This window comes from Cervus elaphus, chromosome 29 (assembly GCF_910594005.1).
Source record: "Cervus elaphus chromosome 29, mCerEla1.1, whole genome shotgun sequence".
Lineage (NCBI taxonomy): Eukaryota > Metazoa > Chordata > Mammalia > Artiodactyla > Cervidae > Cervus > Cervus elaphus.
Window position 1 is genome coordinate 25,473,548 of NC_057843.1, and position 17,253 is coordinate 25,490,800.

At 37.3% G+C, this 17,253-nt stretch overlaps 1 protein-coding gene and 1 non-coding gene across 3 annotated transcripts in view; both read right to left on the reverse strand.

Moving 5' to 3' along the window:
* Window positions 1-17,253, reverse strand: part of ADAMTSL1 (ADAMTS like 1) — a 1,078,174-nt gene that overhangs the window by 518,131 nt on the left and 542,790 nt on the right. The gene's annotated exons all lie outside the window — the stretch shown is intronic.
* On the reverse strand, window positions 591-697 carry LOC122686400. Its single transcript, XR_006338759.1, has one exon. It is a non-coding gene; the product is annotated as a U6 spliceosomal RNA (small nuclear RNA).

Here is a 17,253-nt window from a genome sequence, read left to right on the forward strand (position 1 = left end):
AATGGCATCACCGACTCGATGGGCATGAGTCTGAGTAAACTCCAGGAGTTTGTGATGGACAGGGAGGCCTGGCGTGCTGCGATTCATGGGGTCGCAAAGAGTCGGACACTACTGAGTGACTAAACTGACTGACTGACTGACCACATGGAACGTAGCCCGCTAGGCTCCTCCGTCCATGGGATTTTCTAGGCAAGAACACTGGCATGGGTTACCATTTCCTACTCCAGGGGATCTTCCCAACCCAGGGATGGAACCTGGGTCTCCTGCATCCACAGGCGGATTCTTTACCACTGCACCACCTGGGAAGCCTCTATCCTAGAGAGGTATATTCTAGTCAAAATGGTCACACAGTCTTAAGTTTTTTGTTTTGGTATTTTATTATATGTCTTTCCTTTGTCCCCTTGCCCACTTCTTCTTTGCCCCGCCACTTTCTATCACTTGTACTGAGATAGAAAAGCTCTTGTCAGTAGCATCATAAATAGAATGCCTTTGCAAGCAGAATAGTTATGGTAATCCTACGCATTTACTTTCTGTTCTTGTCAGCTTGGCTTTTAAACTATCCTGCATTTATTTATTTATTTATTTTTTTTAAAAATATGGAACGCTTCACGAATTTGCGTGTCATCCTTGCGCAGGGGCCATGCTAGTCTTCTCTGTATCGTTCCAATTTTAGTATATGTGCTGCCGAAGCGAGCACACTATCCTGCATTTAAAGGGAAAGGATATTTTATTTTATTTTATTTTATTTTTGGGAAAGGATATTTTAAATAACCTATCTGTGGCAGAAATATCACCTGTCTCCTAATATCTGCCATTCTCTTTTCTGCTTTGATAATGAACATACATCATCACCCAGAAAAGTGGCATTTCTGAGCCTCTCTTGCAGCTCTCTGGGACCGTGACAACATTCTCATTAAAGAGATGGAGGTGGAAGTCATGGGTACAATTCCAAGTAATGTCCTTAAAGAAAAGAGCATTTCCTGCTTCACTCTTTCCTCCTTTTTGTGGTTGGAATGACGATGTGAAGGCTGGAGCAGCCATCTTGGACTAAGATAACCTTGGAGTGGATATGATAAACATGAGAAAAGGCCCTGGCTGCCTGATACTCTGCAAGATTACAATGCTCCTGGACTGCCTACCTCCAAACTTCTATGAGAGAATGTGTTTAATCCAACCTGTATGTTCTTACATAATTTATGGGTTGCAGGACTATACAAAACTATCAAATAAATATAGGCCAAGCTATATAGTCCTCTGTCAGCTTAGACCATCAGAAATCTACAAGCCTGGTCCATTTCATACTGGCCTCTTGCAGAACTGCCTTAATAGATCTCTGAATAAGCATTATGCCCCTGGCTTTGAAAAATGGTCAACATAGAAATGTGTGTATGCGAAATGCTCTTGAGATCTTGTAAACTTATCTAGGACAATTTTGCTTTTGTAGCTCAATTATATAAGAATTCCTATGGCAAATTCTCAGCACATAATGGTCAAATACAAAAAGCATGTCTTTGACAGGCTGGTAGGTTTTTTTTTTAGATTACGAGAGTTATATAACTCCCTGAGTTTCCATCTTTGCTTTAGCTACTAGGAAGCTCAAAATAAAAATTTGAGCTTAGGGGCTAAATCTTTCCTCCACTTATTTTTTTTTAAACCCCCTGACTCTTTTTTCCTTGATTTTCCTACTTTTTAATATTTTATGTAAGTGGTTTTTTTTTTTTTTCTCTTTGCACTGCAATTTTACTCTAAACAACTTTTCAATGTGTTTAGAAGAAGATTGGGCATAAACACACGAAATAAAACTCTGTAATTTTAAAATGGAAGCTGGCTATGCAGCACTCTGAAGGAGATGGTAGAATAAGAGTGATTTTGTGCTGATAAAAACACTGTTTTCCTTACCCTTAAGGTGAATAAACTCATTTTTGTTACTGACATGAGCTTTTAGGCTTTCAAGCCTCTCCTACCTTTGCTAAAGTCTAACTTTTGTTATCTTTGTTATTTAGAGAAACTTTAAAGTTGTATAAAGAAACTTCCTCAAACTGGATTATTCTTTCTTATATGTTACTTCCATGAGTATAATGCCATTCAATGGAAAAAATAGTTTCCCCAAATCAAATTTAATACCTTAGTAGAATAAATGAAACAGTACTACAATTTCATTTGTGCAGGTTCTATTAATCAAATTTTGGATTTAGCTGAACTGATTTTCTTTTCAAGCTACTTATTACACATAATGTATATAGGGGAATTGTTGGCTAGGTTCCGAATCACCTGATTTACTGGGTGATGTACTGTTTCCATCTGGCTAAGGTTGACTCACTTGCTCAGAGCCTCAAGTTAGTGAAACTTGGAGTCACGAGGGTACTCTTGCTATACATTGTACAAATATATTACCAGTTCAAGAAGACCAGGAGAGAGTCAATGAGTCAACTGAAAATCATCATCACCATCAAAAGAAAGAACAAAAAATTACTCAAACATTAGACTGTAAGCCTTGAAGGCAATGTCTGTGTCATCATAGTTCATTCCCAACTTCAGTATGGCTACTTGGCACACAGGAAGAGTCAGAAAAATATTTGCTGAATGTATGAATTCAAAAGGCACAAGTTTGATTCCTCAAAAAAGTAAATACAGAATTACTATAAGACTCAGCAATTCTGTTTCTAGATATGTACCCAAAAGAAGTGAACACAGAGACTCAAACATTTATACACACACCTATGTTCATAGCAGTCTTATTCACAATAGGTTAAGAGGTAGAAGCAACCCAGGATAAATGGATAAATGAAATATTCTTTCCACCGCATCTACATACATACATACTATCTACATACAATGAAATATTATGCAGCCATAAAAATGAAGGAAATTTGACACAAGCTACAAAAAGGATAAACGTTGAGAACATGTATGATTCCACTTGTATGAGGTACATAGAGCGGTCAAATTCATAAAGTTGAATGGTGGTTGCTGGGAGGAGGGAGGTGGTGGATGAAGTGGAGAAATTAATATTGTATGACGGTATAGAGTTTCAGTTGCAGAAAATTAAAACATTTCTGGAGATGAACGGTGGTAACAATTGCATAATAATTTGAATGTACTTAACGCTACAGGAGGGCTTCCTTGGTGGTTCAGTAGTAAAGCATTTGCCTGTAATGCAGGAGAGGCAGGTTCAATCACTGAGTCAGGAAGATCCCCTCTAGAAGGAAATGGCAATCACTTCAGTATTCTTGCCTGGGAAATCCCACGGACAGAAGAGCCTGGTGGGCTACAGTCCATAGGGTTGCAGAAGAGTGGGACACGACTAAACAACAACAAACAACAAATGCTATAGGACGATGCTTTTAAAGTGGCTAAAATGGTGAATTTTAGGCAATATATATTTACTACAATAAAAATTTTTAAAGAAGAGAAAAAGGAATATAAAAAGTAATTTACCTGTGTGAAACCAATCCCAATTAAAGCTCTGATGTAAATACCAAATCCTCGTGCCAAATAATGTTGTTATGTCATGTCCAACTCTTTGCAACCCCATGAACTGTAGCCCACCAGGCTCCTCTGTCCATGGAATTCTCCAGGCAAGAATATTGGAGTGCGCTGCCATGTCCTCCTCCAGGAGATCTTCCTGACTCAGGGATCGAACCAAGGTCTCCAGCATTGCTGGCAGATTCTTTACCACTGAGCCACCAGGGAAGCCTTGTACCAGATAACTGGAACTCAATGTGATAATGGTTATGGTAAACCATGCCTGATGATTAAGTTTCCTATGAGTTCAAAAAACAAAGCAAGCACAAGCTTTACAAAGCTATTTCAAAATGTCACCTTCACTATAAAGGAAAGCAAATATTAGGGAAGTAGTCTGTGGTCTAAGTGTTCACATTGCTTAGATTTGGTTCTCTCAGTTTGAATGTAAATGAGGTTGGGCTCCCAGGGCACTCTTCCTGCTGCTTCTTGAATGCCTCATTTTCATCTTAAAAGTTCCACAGAGCGGCCTTCCTATATCTGGCCATCTAAATTGTCTCTTCTTGCTTCTTACACAGCATCTATCATAGTTCACAGTTATTTATTTGTAGTTATATTCATTTGTGTGATTACAATTTGAATGTCTTTCTCTTCCTTATTAGACTGTAAGTCCCATAAGGGCAGGAAACTTGCTGGTTTTGTTAACCACCATATCCTAGTATCTAGTACAGGGTCTAGCACATAATAAGAGTTCAATAAGTACTTGTTGAATAAATAAATGTATTCAACAAAACCATAATTCAAAGCGACATGTGCATCCCAATATTCACTGCATCACTATTTACAATAGCCAGGACATGGAAGCAACCTAAATGTCCATCAACAGATGAAGGGATAAAGATGTGGTACGTAAAGACTATGGAATGTTACTCAGCCATAAAAAGCAATGATTCTGGGTCATTTGTAGAGACAAGGATGAGCTCAGAGTCTGTCATACGGAGTGAAGTCAGTCAGAAACAGAAACACAAATATCATATATTAATGCATATATGTGGAATTTAGAAAAATGGTACAGGTGAACTATTTGCAGGGCAAGAATAGAGACGCAGATGTAGAGAATGGACACATGGACATGAGGAGGGGTAAGGGGGACTGTGATGAATTGGGAGACTAGGCTTGAAGTATATATACTACCATACGTAAAATATACCACAAATGGGAACCTGCAGGGAGCTCAGCTCAGAGCTCTGTGGTAACCCAGATAGGTGGGATGGTGGTGGGGAAGGAAGTCCAGAGAGGGGTATGTTTAGACATACAACTGATTCACTTTGCTGTATAGTAAAAACTAACACATTGTAAAGTATCTGTACCCAATTAAATATATATATATATATATATATTTTAAAAGACTATTCTTGTGTTCCAGCATCTTGTTCTATTTCTCTCTCCTCTCAAGCCTGAGATCTGTGTTTGACAGGTTAAGATAAACAGCTCATTGTTTTGCAAATAAATGCAATTTCTTCTTTAAGTTTTGTTCTAGGACACCAGTTTAATAATTATAGTTGTTTGGTAGATTAATAAAAATGCAAGGGAAATTAATCTACATCTACCTTGGGTGTGTGTGTTAGTCATTCAGTCGTGTCTGACTCTTTGCAACCCCATGGACTGCAGCTCTTTAGGCTCCTCTGTCCATGGAATTCTCCAGGCAAGAATACTGGAGTGAATTGCCATTTCCTTCTCCAGGAGGTTGTCCCAATCCAGGAATCGAACTCAAGTGTCCTGCATTGCAGGCAGATTCTTCACCCTCTGAGCCACCAGGGATGCCCTTACATATAAACAAAAATGATACACTAAACACATCTATAGTAATGGTATAAGAACCAAGACTTCCCAGGTGGCACAGTGGAAAAGAATCTGCCTGTCAATGCAGGAGAAACAAGAGATGAATTTGATCCCTGGATTGGGAAGATCCCCTGGAGGAGGACATGGGAACCCTCTCCAGTATTCTTGCCTGGAGAATCCCAGGGACAGAGGAGCCTGGCAGGCTACAGTCCAGGGGGGTCACAAAGAGTCGGACACAACTGAGCACACACTGACTGAGTGATAAGATCCAAAATGACATAATTTGTTCTCCAAATTAAAGAGAAAATTATTTTTATCAATAATAATATATTTTAATATAGGTTAAAATCTTACAGTTAACAAAATTTGATACCACTACTTATTAAAACCTGCACATTCATGTATTATCTTTCTTATCAAAAACATTTAGTTTGCTTGTTATGCCATTTTTTGGAAAATACAGGAAAATAAAATATTTTAAAAGTCATACTTCCTAAAAATTAGAGTGAAAACAAGTATTTCATTCTCATTGCAAAATGACAATGTTTGAAATCTTTAAATGGCCAATATTACCACTCATGGGCCAATACCAAGTTTTTAGGAACAACTGGCAAAAGTGATCTGTGTTGCCATTAACTTTAGGACTCTGTATTTATTTCTCCTTTTGGAGGGTAATTTCCACTGAAATGTGAGTTTGTTTATCATGATAAGGATGTAACCTACCATGTGTCTTATAGCTGAATAGGTTCCCTGTCAAGATTTCAAAGTGTTATTCTGAAGACTTTTGTGGATGATTCAATGCAGTATTTTCACAGGTCTTTTTAAGGAAGAGTTTACTTCTGCAAAGAATGAAAGCCATGAAGAGAAGCTGGGGGTAGCGATAGTACCCTGGTGTAAAACTGGCATGTACACCTAGTAAAATTTGGAAATTGAATTCACTCTGCTTCAGATTTCATTTCCCCCCCTATTAAATCAAAGTACGACACAGGCATCACAAAATCTGCCATAAATAATTCTTCACAACCGTCTGCTTCACTTTGCCCTGGACTCTCTCCAGCCGTAAAACCTGGATCTACTTTTACCGCTAAATAGGAGAGTCCCCCCTTGGTTAGGGCTGAAGAAGTTAAAACTGAAAAGGAGCTTATTTTTGAAGCAGTAACTCTGCGTGCCGCATCTTATTCCCCAAACAAAAAGAGGTTTCGTCAGGGAGCTAGGCAAGTCCTTGAAAATCTTGACAAGATTTACAAATAAGATACGGTGTTTATTGATTATTTTTAAAACTTTCCATTGTGCTATCCTTGTAATGTAATATGATGTATACTTTTGCCAAGAATAGGGTGTGGTTGCTCCATGGCTTAGTCAATCATGAAATGTCATGCTCAAGACTTGAGTCAGAACATCAAAACAATGCGATTCTAGAAGGAGAGGGCCAGCAGTTTCCCCACTTCTGCTAGATCCAACTCTATCAGAGTTGGGAGGTTTAGTAGCTTTCCTCGTTAGTATGTCTAGTCATGACTCCAAAAATATTCTTGGCAAAGCTAGAATATGATACTTGCTTGCTTTTCCATTTTCAGAATGTGTTCTTCCCCTACAGCCTGATATCCTCCCACATTCCTTCTGGCACTCTCTTCCATCCTTTTGTTTCTTTGTCAATTACTGTTGGTTAATAATATCATTCCTGTAGGGGTTAAAATCAAACAGAGAGACTCATATGCAGGGATTGCTCTTCAAAACACTCAGCCACGTGGGCTAAAGAGCTCACAACTTTTTGGATAACCTAATGAACTCAACTTCTTAAATATTCGTCTCCTTAGTTCTGTTGGAGATCTGGGAATTTTTTAAAAATTTTGATGCCATTCAATACTTCCCTAAAGAGTCTGATGAATTAAGTCAGATATGGGGGGTGAGGGGGGATTTCTCTACTCATCATGGGCCCCCCACCCCCGGTATGTAAATTCTCTAAGTGCAAAGACTTGGTTTTTCCTATTGACTTCTGCAACTTCAGTGTCTAGAATATGCTTGACATATCTAAGGTAGTCAATACATATTTATTGAATCAATGAATAAAATAGCTAGCGAGGTAGGATCCAAAGTGCAACAGAGGACGTAAAGTCAAAAGGTGTAAGTCCATGCCAAGAAACAAGGATCCAGAGTAGTAGAGCAAATATGTCCAATAAAAAACTAATAAAGTCTGATCAAAGAAGTACAAAGGATATATTATTTATGATGTCTGAATTCTTGGATAACATAATTTGTAGTGTAGAAAACAAGCATTTTATATTTCATGATAATATAAGCTGCTTGAGTTCAGCTACTACATTCTTAAATAATATTTGTTGAAGGTCTAAATAACAGAAAATCCAGGCCCAGAAGATTACTGTCTCAAGAATGTGACAGTATGGCCTCTACAGTTCTGTGATTATTTCTAATATTTCTATAATACCCCCAAAATTTAGTCCTTTGTTTTCTTAAAACATAAAAAGTCTATTTGCTTAAAATATATCTGCTCATGGCAGTAAATAACTGTTTTTTAAAAATATTGTTGATAAGGGAATGAGACTCATGCTCTGAGCTCCTCAGAATGGGCATGGGAAAAGTTTTAGTCCTAAAATCAAAGGATTGGACTAGATTTGCTAAAGTCTCTTCCAGCTCTAAAATTTTATGACTCTGGATTAAAGAAGAACAAACAAAAAACACCCATGAGGAAGCAGCGTCTTTGTAATTCACTCAGAATTTCCATTGTCATTGAATGAAGACTGCTTCAGCATATTCTGGCTCAAGTCTTGTTCATAAGATATTAAGCCTTGATAAAGTCTTTCTCTTTTAAGGATGCTCTGGAAATCTGAAATAAGCTGAGGAGAGCCTAACGTGAACCATCATTGAGTTCGGGAATTGATGCCCCAGGAAAAGAAGACACCAAATGTCATGAAAGGTTAAGGCCAAACTATGTACGGTGATCAGATTTCATGTTTGCCCTTACTGCAGAATGGTGAAAGCATGGGTTTTCAGCTGGAGGTAGTAACACACTAGTAAGTCATGAAATCAATTTAGTGTGTAACAACCAGCATTAAAAATAAAAGGCAAAAAAATAAAAATAAAAGGCAAAAAAGAAGTAGGTCAAAGTAGAATAGAAAATATTAAGTACATCTCCTGTACTGAGAGTAAGCATTATTTGGTGAAACTTTAATTTCAGAGGGGTGGGTGTGTGTGTGTGTGTGTGCGTGCAGGTTTCAGTGTAGGCATATGCATACTAGGTGACCATGTACAGTGTATTTCTTCCAGTAGGAAACATTGAAAGTAGTTTGAAAACTATGGAAATGGAAACAGCCTTTTGAAGTCCCTTCATACTCTATATAATTACTTCTAGGAAATCCTGAAGATCTCATGGGCATCATTGGCAATCATGGAAAAGAGGCAGGGTTTGCATAGAAGGATTTCTCTCCTCAGAGGAAAGAAGCACCCAACTGACCCACTGATTTTAAACACTAGAAGCCAAGGTCACAGACCAACGTCTTCCACCTAAAGGATCTGACTGGACACACAGGCACATCCCCTCTTTTGGCTCTGGTCGATGGTGGATGTTGCTTATGCCTAAGTGTAATTGTGCCTGTAATTAAAACAGGGATTAGGTCAGCCAAAGGATTTTTTAAAACAACTTGATGGAAGCATAACATTCACACAGAAAAGTGAAAATGGGAATTTGTTCTTCGTCCTGAGGAAAAGGAGAGGCACTATAGCTTTCTCCCACTCCTCTTCCTCCTTTGGCACTCTCTATTTCTGTCTAAGGGATTCCTCAGAACCCCTAGCAGCTTCTGGTGGGCGGGGAGGGGTATTCCAGCAGTGGAGATGCCTCATCTAGAAAGTCCTCTTTTCTTCTAGGTGTATGTCTATCAGAATTTGTTTTCATGTAATCTGATTTTAAGTAATGAGGCAGTATTCCCACCTCCTTTTATCAAAACATTTTTTGCTGTTTTTTAAAAAAGTAAAACCTCAAAGTGAGCTCAATAACTGGATGGCCACAGCACTCTAAAATAATAAGTAATTATGTACATAAAGTATGTGGAAAAATAAAGATTTTTCATAAGGACATGGCATTTAAAGACTGTGAAGTGTGACAAATAGGGGATGAGACAGTTTATATTGAAAACCACCCAAAATACATGTTTACTGGAGGTGCAGGGTATGTCAGGGACTGTTTCAGATACTACAGGATGAATGAGACAGGCAAATAAGATGCATGATTTTACAGTGCCTACTCTAGTCAGGGGGATAGGTATGAAAAAATATTAAGCAAATAAAGGAACAGGATAATTTCAGATAGTGATAATTGCTATGATAAAGAAAAAGCAGAAGTGACCTCATGGTGAAGTTGGGGTGCAGAACTTCAGAATTTCACTGATCACTGACTGACCTTTGAACCAATGTCTCAATGAACAAGGAGGTAGCGAAGAGTTTCCAGGGAGATTAAAGCAAGTAGGTGTAAGCACTGATATTTAGTAAGCCATTATTTTAAAAATCTTTTGAATGGAAAAGAAAGTGAAACAGAGATGTATTAACTGAAGAAAAGAAATCTAGGTAGTAAAAGTTGTTCAGAGATGCTTATTTTAAATGAATCCATTAGTACTAAGGGAAGGGCCTCCACTTACCACTGCACAAACTGTTAATGATACCCCTGGAGTTCTGGAAATGGCACGCCTGAACAGTGCAGCTTGCCTGATGAAGAGTTATCATGTATCCCCAAAGGGAAATCTAGCCGACTGAGCAATCAAAAGTATCACGGATGAAATTCGCAGCAACTTGTTAAGGTGGGATTTCCAACATGGCAGGAAAAGCATGTACCCACCAAACTCAGGACAGTGGGTTTGTTAAGCACGAAGGCCTCTCAGGCTGATCTTCACCACAGTCTGAGAATAGGTATAGGCTCAGTAATCTCAGGGGAGTATGGAAAATTTGAAGACTATTCAGAGGAAGTCAACAAAGATGATTAAGAATTGAATAATGAGGCCTCTGAGAAAAGGTATAGCCAAACTGGAATTGCTTAGCTAAGATTATTTATCTTGGTGAAGACATATCCAAGGCTTAATATGGCCTTCAAGAATATGAAAGGTAATGGTGACTAATTGTTCTTTATGACCTTTATGAAGAGAACAAGTTGAAATGGGAGGGCTTTTAGTTAGAGATAAGAATTTTTGGATTATAAACTATCCAAAACAGAGTGAGTTACCTAGCAAGAATGTTGGGTCTCTTTCTTTAAAATAGAGACTATTTTGACCCCTTTCACATGGATGGGTTTGGTGATCCTTGCCAAGTTCAACGTAAAATGCTGTGGGTATACGTATGCACATGTACATTTTTTTTTCCCCCTGGAAAGAGGATTTGTAACTTTTATTAGATTGTGTTCATGCCTAAAAATGCTTAAAAATCATGGTTTTAAAAAATCAATTATATTCTCATCTGCTTGGATCAGCTGAAGAACACTTTGTCTGAAGAAGGAGAGTAGACTAGATGCCTGTTCAGATTTGCCTAGCATCTTATAAGCTGCTGAAGAGACTTGGAGACCTGTATGTATGACTGCTCTATAGATTTTTCTTAAATTGGGAGTTTAATGTTTAGTTTTAAAAATCACATTTAAGTGAAAAATGCATTTATGAATATATATAGGGATACTTGTCGTAAAACTGGAGAGTTAGTGGTATGTCACAGGAATAGTACCAGCTTAAAAAAAGTTTGCAACATAGGAACAAATGGGAGAAAGGTATTCTGTGGAATATTTAAAACATATGGTTTTTGTTTGTATTTCTTCCAAATGTTTGAGAAAAGTGAACAACTTGTACCTGTATACAATCGTGACTATGAATGCACTATTCTGTTTTAACAAAAAATGTTTTTATAAGCAAGCAGTAAAACACTGAAAGAAATCATAATGTTATAAGTAGGAGGCTATCAGGTTCCATATTAAATTTCTCATACCTAAAGCTTACTTTGCAAAGAACAGTCATTTTAACTTGATGGATTAAACAGTTTTCAATATAGTATAAATTTCACAGATCCATAAGCAGTGATTAATAAAAATCCTAATTAATCAGGCATAGAGATAACACACATACACACACACACTCCTATGAGTTATATAAACAGAAAAATGGCAGCATCACTGAAACAGGTAAAACACAAAATTCTACTTCGTTCTTATGTCCATGTTTGAAACAATACTAAAAGGTAGAAAGCTTATGAGGTCCAAAAAAACTCATAGGTATCTTTAAAGCCAATGTGGTTGATTTTGCATAAATTTGCCATTGCTTTTTCTTATTTGCTCACCAGTAATCATTTCATTTTTTTAATATAAATCAATTATTTTATGAAAACACAATGAAATCTTAAATTCTCTTTTGTTCTGACTCTGTTTTTTTAAAAAATGGGAAATAGTCTACAAACTAGTAGGAAAACCAGAACCAGAAATAATGAGAGAGAAGACTGAATTAGAACTCTGTTCTCTAGATTCTTGAACTGGAAGCATGAAGCGTGAGCCTGAGTTGACGGAGTGAAAACAGTGAAAGGTGCATACATCTAGGGCATATTTGAGACATTTACATCAAATCTTTGGCCTCCAGCCTCTTCAGACTTGAAGGAGAATTACATGCAATAAAATGAAAAGTTCAGATACAGTAAATTAATACCACATGGAGCTGAAAATTATAAGATTTCATTTCTGGGGTAGCAAGATAAACAAATATATTTACACAAGAGCTGTTTGAGTCATATGAATTTTAAGTTATTACTTATGTAAGTGGCAATAAGCTTTTCTTAAAGTTGCTCAAATAATGATTTCAGTAACATAAGTCCTCTTTCCTACCCATTCATATCACCATAATGTAGGTACACATGAAGAGCCTCATTTAAATAGTATTTGATCTTACAGGTATAAAATCAAATAGGAAATTACAGACATAAAACCATCTCTAAACTGATGGTGAGCTAGGTTAAAATTTTATATATATATAAATGAGAGCAGACAAAATATATATATATAAAATGAGAGCAGATTCTCTTGCCATAAAAACTGATGCACTACTATGATCTTCATACTGAGGTATGCATGAGGGCACCCAAAGCCTTTCCGAGGAATACACAAACATGATTGTTTCAAGGGGAGGACTCTCCACATTCTTAACTTCTATATAGATTTTTTCCCTAAAATTGAAACTGTGGGACATTGCACATGCAGTTGTAGTGTTCTGATGGCTTTCTATCCCAGTCTCCAATTTGAAAACATGTTTTTGGTTTTCAAAAGTACCTGAAACTTACACTGGCCTAGTATCCCAAAACTAGGGGCACTGAACAAAACAATGATTCAAAATATTTGTTTCAGAGGAGCCTCCTTTAATTAAGGCCTTATCAACCCACAGTAGAGTTCCTGTCTTCCTTTGTTTTATGCAATTTTCTGTAAAGACAAAGCATGGCTTTAGGAACAGAATATTTGGGTCTATGTAAAACCATTCTGAATCCAGATAGAGTGGGCAGTGGGAGAGATAACAACTTTCATTCAATTGTTACTGCCTCTTCCATTCTCCAACTATTATCAAAGAATGAATCATCCCAGAGGGCATGCATGAGAGCAACACAGAGAGACTCTGGTAAGGAATATTAACGGGACACTGACTTATTTTAATCCAGGTCACAGGAAACTCTTTACCATATGCATGTATACATGTATCTATGTATGAATGAATATATGTATGAATCTGTCTTCTTAGAATTAAAAAGTGATATCATTTTCATGCAATTAAGTATTAACATATCCATTTTCATTAAAAATGAAGTAAGATCTTTTCTGATTTTGCTTATTAAGGTACATGACAAATATTTTTCCCATTAATTGAGGGCATGAAATCTGCAGCTACAAAATGCATTTGTGTTTTTTAAACATCAGGTTTATTGAGGTGTAATTTGTATACAGTAAAATTCATCCATTTTAGGTATACAGTTCTATGAGTTTAGACAAATAATACAGTTGCCTAAACATCATGACAATCAAGATTATTTCCATCACTCCATGAAGTTCCCTTTGTAGTTAACCTTCTCCCTACTTTATTTTGCTGACTATGCATCCATTGTATGAATGTACTATAGTTTGCTTATCTATTCACTGGTTGTTGACCATTTGGGTTGTTTTTAGTATTTAGTGATTATGAATAAAACTGCTACAAACATCCCTGTACATATAATTCATTTCTCATGTAACTGCCTAGGAAGGAGATTGTTGCGTTTTATGGTAAGTTCGTGTTATTAATATAACCAACTGCCAAACTGTTGTCCAAAGTGGTGGTCCCTTTTTGCATTCCCACAATATAAGAGTTTCAGTTTCTCTGCATCCTGTAGCATTTGGTATTGTCAAATTTTAAGATGTTAGTCATTCCACAGGGTATTAAGTAGTAGATCATTATGCTTTTAATATGCTTTTCCCTAATGATGAATGATACTGAACATCTTTCCATGTGACAACTTGCCACCTTTCCCCATTCTCTAGTGAAATGTCTGTTTAGAGCATTTGTCCAACTTTGGGGGGGTTGTTTCTCACTGAGTTGTGAGAGGTTCTTATATTGATACATTCCAAACATAAGTTCTTTATCAGATGTGTTTCACAATTTCAAGTTTTTGACAAAAGTCTATTTAAAATATGGGATGTGATAATACCATTTTATCAAGACATATTGGCAAAGGGACAGTAAGTTGGGGCTTCTCAGGTTGTGCTAGTGATAAAGAACCCACAGCCAATGCAGGAGACATAGAGACCTCTGTTTGATACCTGGGTCGGGAAGATCCTCTGAAGGAGGGCATGGCAACCCACTTCAGTATTCTTGCTTGGAGAATCCCACGGACAGAGGAGCCTGGCAGGCTACAGTCCATAGGGTCACAAAGAGTTGGACATGACTGAAGTGACTTTGCATGCTCTCATGCACAGTTAATTGGCTATATTTCAATGTTCCCAATTTTTCCTGAATATATTAAATTAAACAAAGTGCCTCAAAGAGAAAGAGTAGCAGGTATGGTTAATTGATACATCTTGGTTAACCAGAAACAGAGAAGGTAAGTGGCTCTAATGATTGCATTACAAATCATTTTGCTGGTCAAGCTATTTATAATTCTTTGCTTTTAAGTGATATAACTGAGCTATTATTAATAATTGATAAATTATTAAATAGAAATTTTGATGAGTAATCACTAAGTGATTTTTTGGCATGTAACTCAGAAGGAGTTCAAAGAACTGAGTTACATTATTACAAAATCTGTCCCTTCAACTCTCAAATTCATTCCCTTTATGTAATCAATGCTTTTTAGCATTTATATAAACAATGGTGAAATTAGAAATATGATTTAATGCCTTCCTATTCTTATCGCCTATTAATCCTCCATCCTTCCACTCTAGCTGCATTGGCCTCCTTGTTTTGGCCTCTTAGTCATGAAACCTGCGAGAAAATGGTACCACCTCAAGCTTTTGTACTTGCTTTTCATTCTGCCTAAAAAGATCACTTCCCTGCATCCTCCCCACTTCCCATCATGTCCCTGTCCCCAACTCCCCCAATCAATACATGGCTTGTTCTTTCTGTTTCAGATCTTTGTTCCAGGGTCACCTTCCTAATCTGAACCTCCCACGACCATATTTAGAATACTGTAGCTTTCCCTCCACTCAGCTCTTGGCAATTAATATACTTCTTCTGTTCTGTTATTTCATAGCACTTCTCATCATCTCACGTGATACATAGTTTTGCTTACTTAGTTTTGTATTTTCTGCCACCCTTCACTAGAATGTGAGCCCAGAAAGAAGGGATTATTATCTGTTTTGTTCACACTTGTATCCCCACAGCCTAGAAGAGTTACTGGTAGACACTTAAGTTTTAAATATATAAATATACACTGATATACTTTTTTTAAAAAAGAAATAGGATTTAGGAGCAACCCTGTCTCATTCTGGCAATAAGTAATGTTTATCCCCTGACAGACTACTTAGGAAACGAGAAAAGAATCATATATCTAGAGAAGTATTATTAATAAAGCACATTACTTATCAAAATTTATATTATGTGTATTATTGTTTGAACACTGATAATAACTGAAATAATATCACCCAGAAAGACATTTTTCAAACCTAGAGACTTGCGAACACGGAAAATTCAACAAAAATTGTTTCATTTTATACACATCTTTCTTTTTGGCTTAGTTTTCCTTTTGCTGGTGATCATAATTTGGTCCTTTTTTATTTTGAAATGTTAAAGGAGGAAAACTTTCAATCATAAAATGTATTAAGATAACATGAACTCTAATGTCTAGTACATATTTGTAATGGCTAATTATAAGTGTCTAATTGGTATAGTGTTAAGATTCCAGTAGAAATGGCTACAATTGACAATATTTATAATTCTCTAGAGGGACAGCCTTTGCAATGATTTTAACTTACAGTGACAAATGTTCAATATTACTTTAAAAATATGCCTCTAGTAGGCAATTTTTCTAAATTCTTTTTTAGGGAGTCTGAAAGTAAAAAATTTGAAAGGTAGGTCATGACCTTTATAATTCTTTCCCTTTTCTCCCTGGCAGTTGTGACATTTGGCCCTGATTTCATTGTTCTGGTTTTTAAGCTCCTCAGTGTGCGATTACAATGGCAATAATTTTCCCTGGACACTGAGTGGATGACGGCTTCACCCAGAACCCGTGTCCTTCCCACGCTGGCTGGCAGCAGACCTTTAGTGGTCCGTGCCAAGCGCCTTTCTCCAGAGCTCAGCCTTGACATTCTTTCTGCGCAGCTCAACAAAAGCATCATAAAAGAACTAAACATTCAAAATGATTCTTAACTGGGTATTCAGAAATTTCTAAAAGGATTTATTATCGAGGCTTGAGGTTTTGTTTATTAATTGGTTTTTGTTCTCTCTTGTTTTCCGGTCAAACAAATATTTGGTGCAAGAAGAAGAGAGAGGAAGGGATGGAGGCAGGGAGAGAGGGAGAAAGGGATGGGGAGAGATAGAGAGGGAAAAAGTGAGAGAGAGCGCGAGAGAGAGCCTGGAAAATCTCTTGTTTTGTTGGAGGCCTGAAAAGTGTTTTCCAAACTCTTCAAAGCTTGGGACAGAAATTTATAAACCAAGCTGTACTGCTCACATCCCACAAGTCCAGAGCCCTGTGTACTTGACACCTACAATTTTTTTTTTTTTATAGATTAAAGTTTGTGCCCTTCAACATTCAAAAGAGCTCCTGCTATCAGGCCTCCAGGGCCATGCCTATAAAGAAAGGGAGCAAACTCACGTGGCAGAGGGGTATGCCACGCTGTCAGAAGGAAGGTGGTCTATTTTAAGAAAGAATGAACAGAGAGGCATCCAAAGGGGGTCTAGTGAAATGATCCAGGAGAACTCACCTATCCCTATGTACTGTTAACTCCCCAAATATACACTTAAGAGTTGCAGGATATTTTGTTTTGCATCAGGTGAAACAAACAGCCTGATCCCCCTAGTAACGACCTGAAGGACAATACCACTGCTTTACTTTCTTTCATGGCTCTATTTTCCCCCCTTTCTTTAAAACCCTGAGCTGAGGTCTGTGTGGCGTCCCCCCTCTCCCCTCCTCCCCATAGGTTTGGCACTCATTTTCCCCATTATTCAATGAGTAATGACACCCAGGGCACAGAGCCAATCCCACCGGCTCTTTACACTTTCCTCTTTCTACAGAAGAAAAAAGGCCCAAACCAAACACAACATGCTGCAGCTTTCAGCTTCAGGGATTGCGACTAATTTCTAAACTCTCTTCGCTCTGTAGTAGAATCTGGCTGTCATTCGACATTTGGCTTTTTTTCACAAGCCCGTGAGCAAACTTTATTTACAGTGCACGCTGACTTTTATTACTACATAATACAGAAAATATTTGCTTCATTATGAAGCCAACTGAATATTTATTTTGATTTTT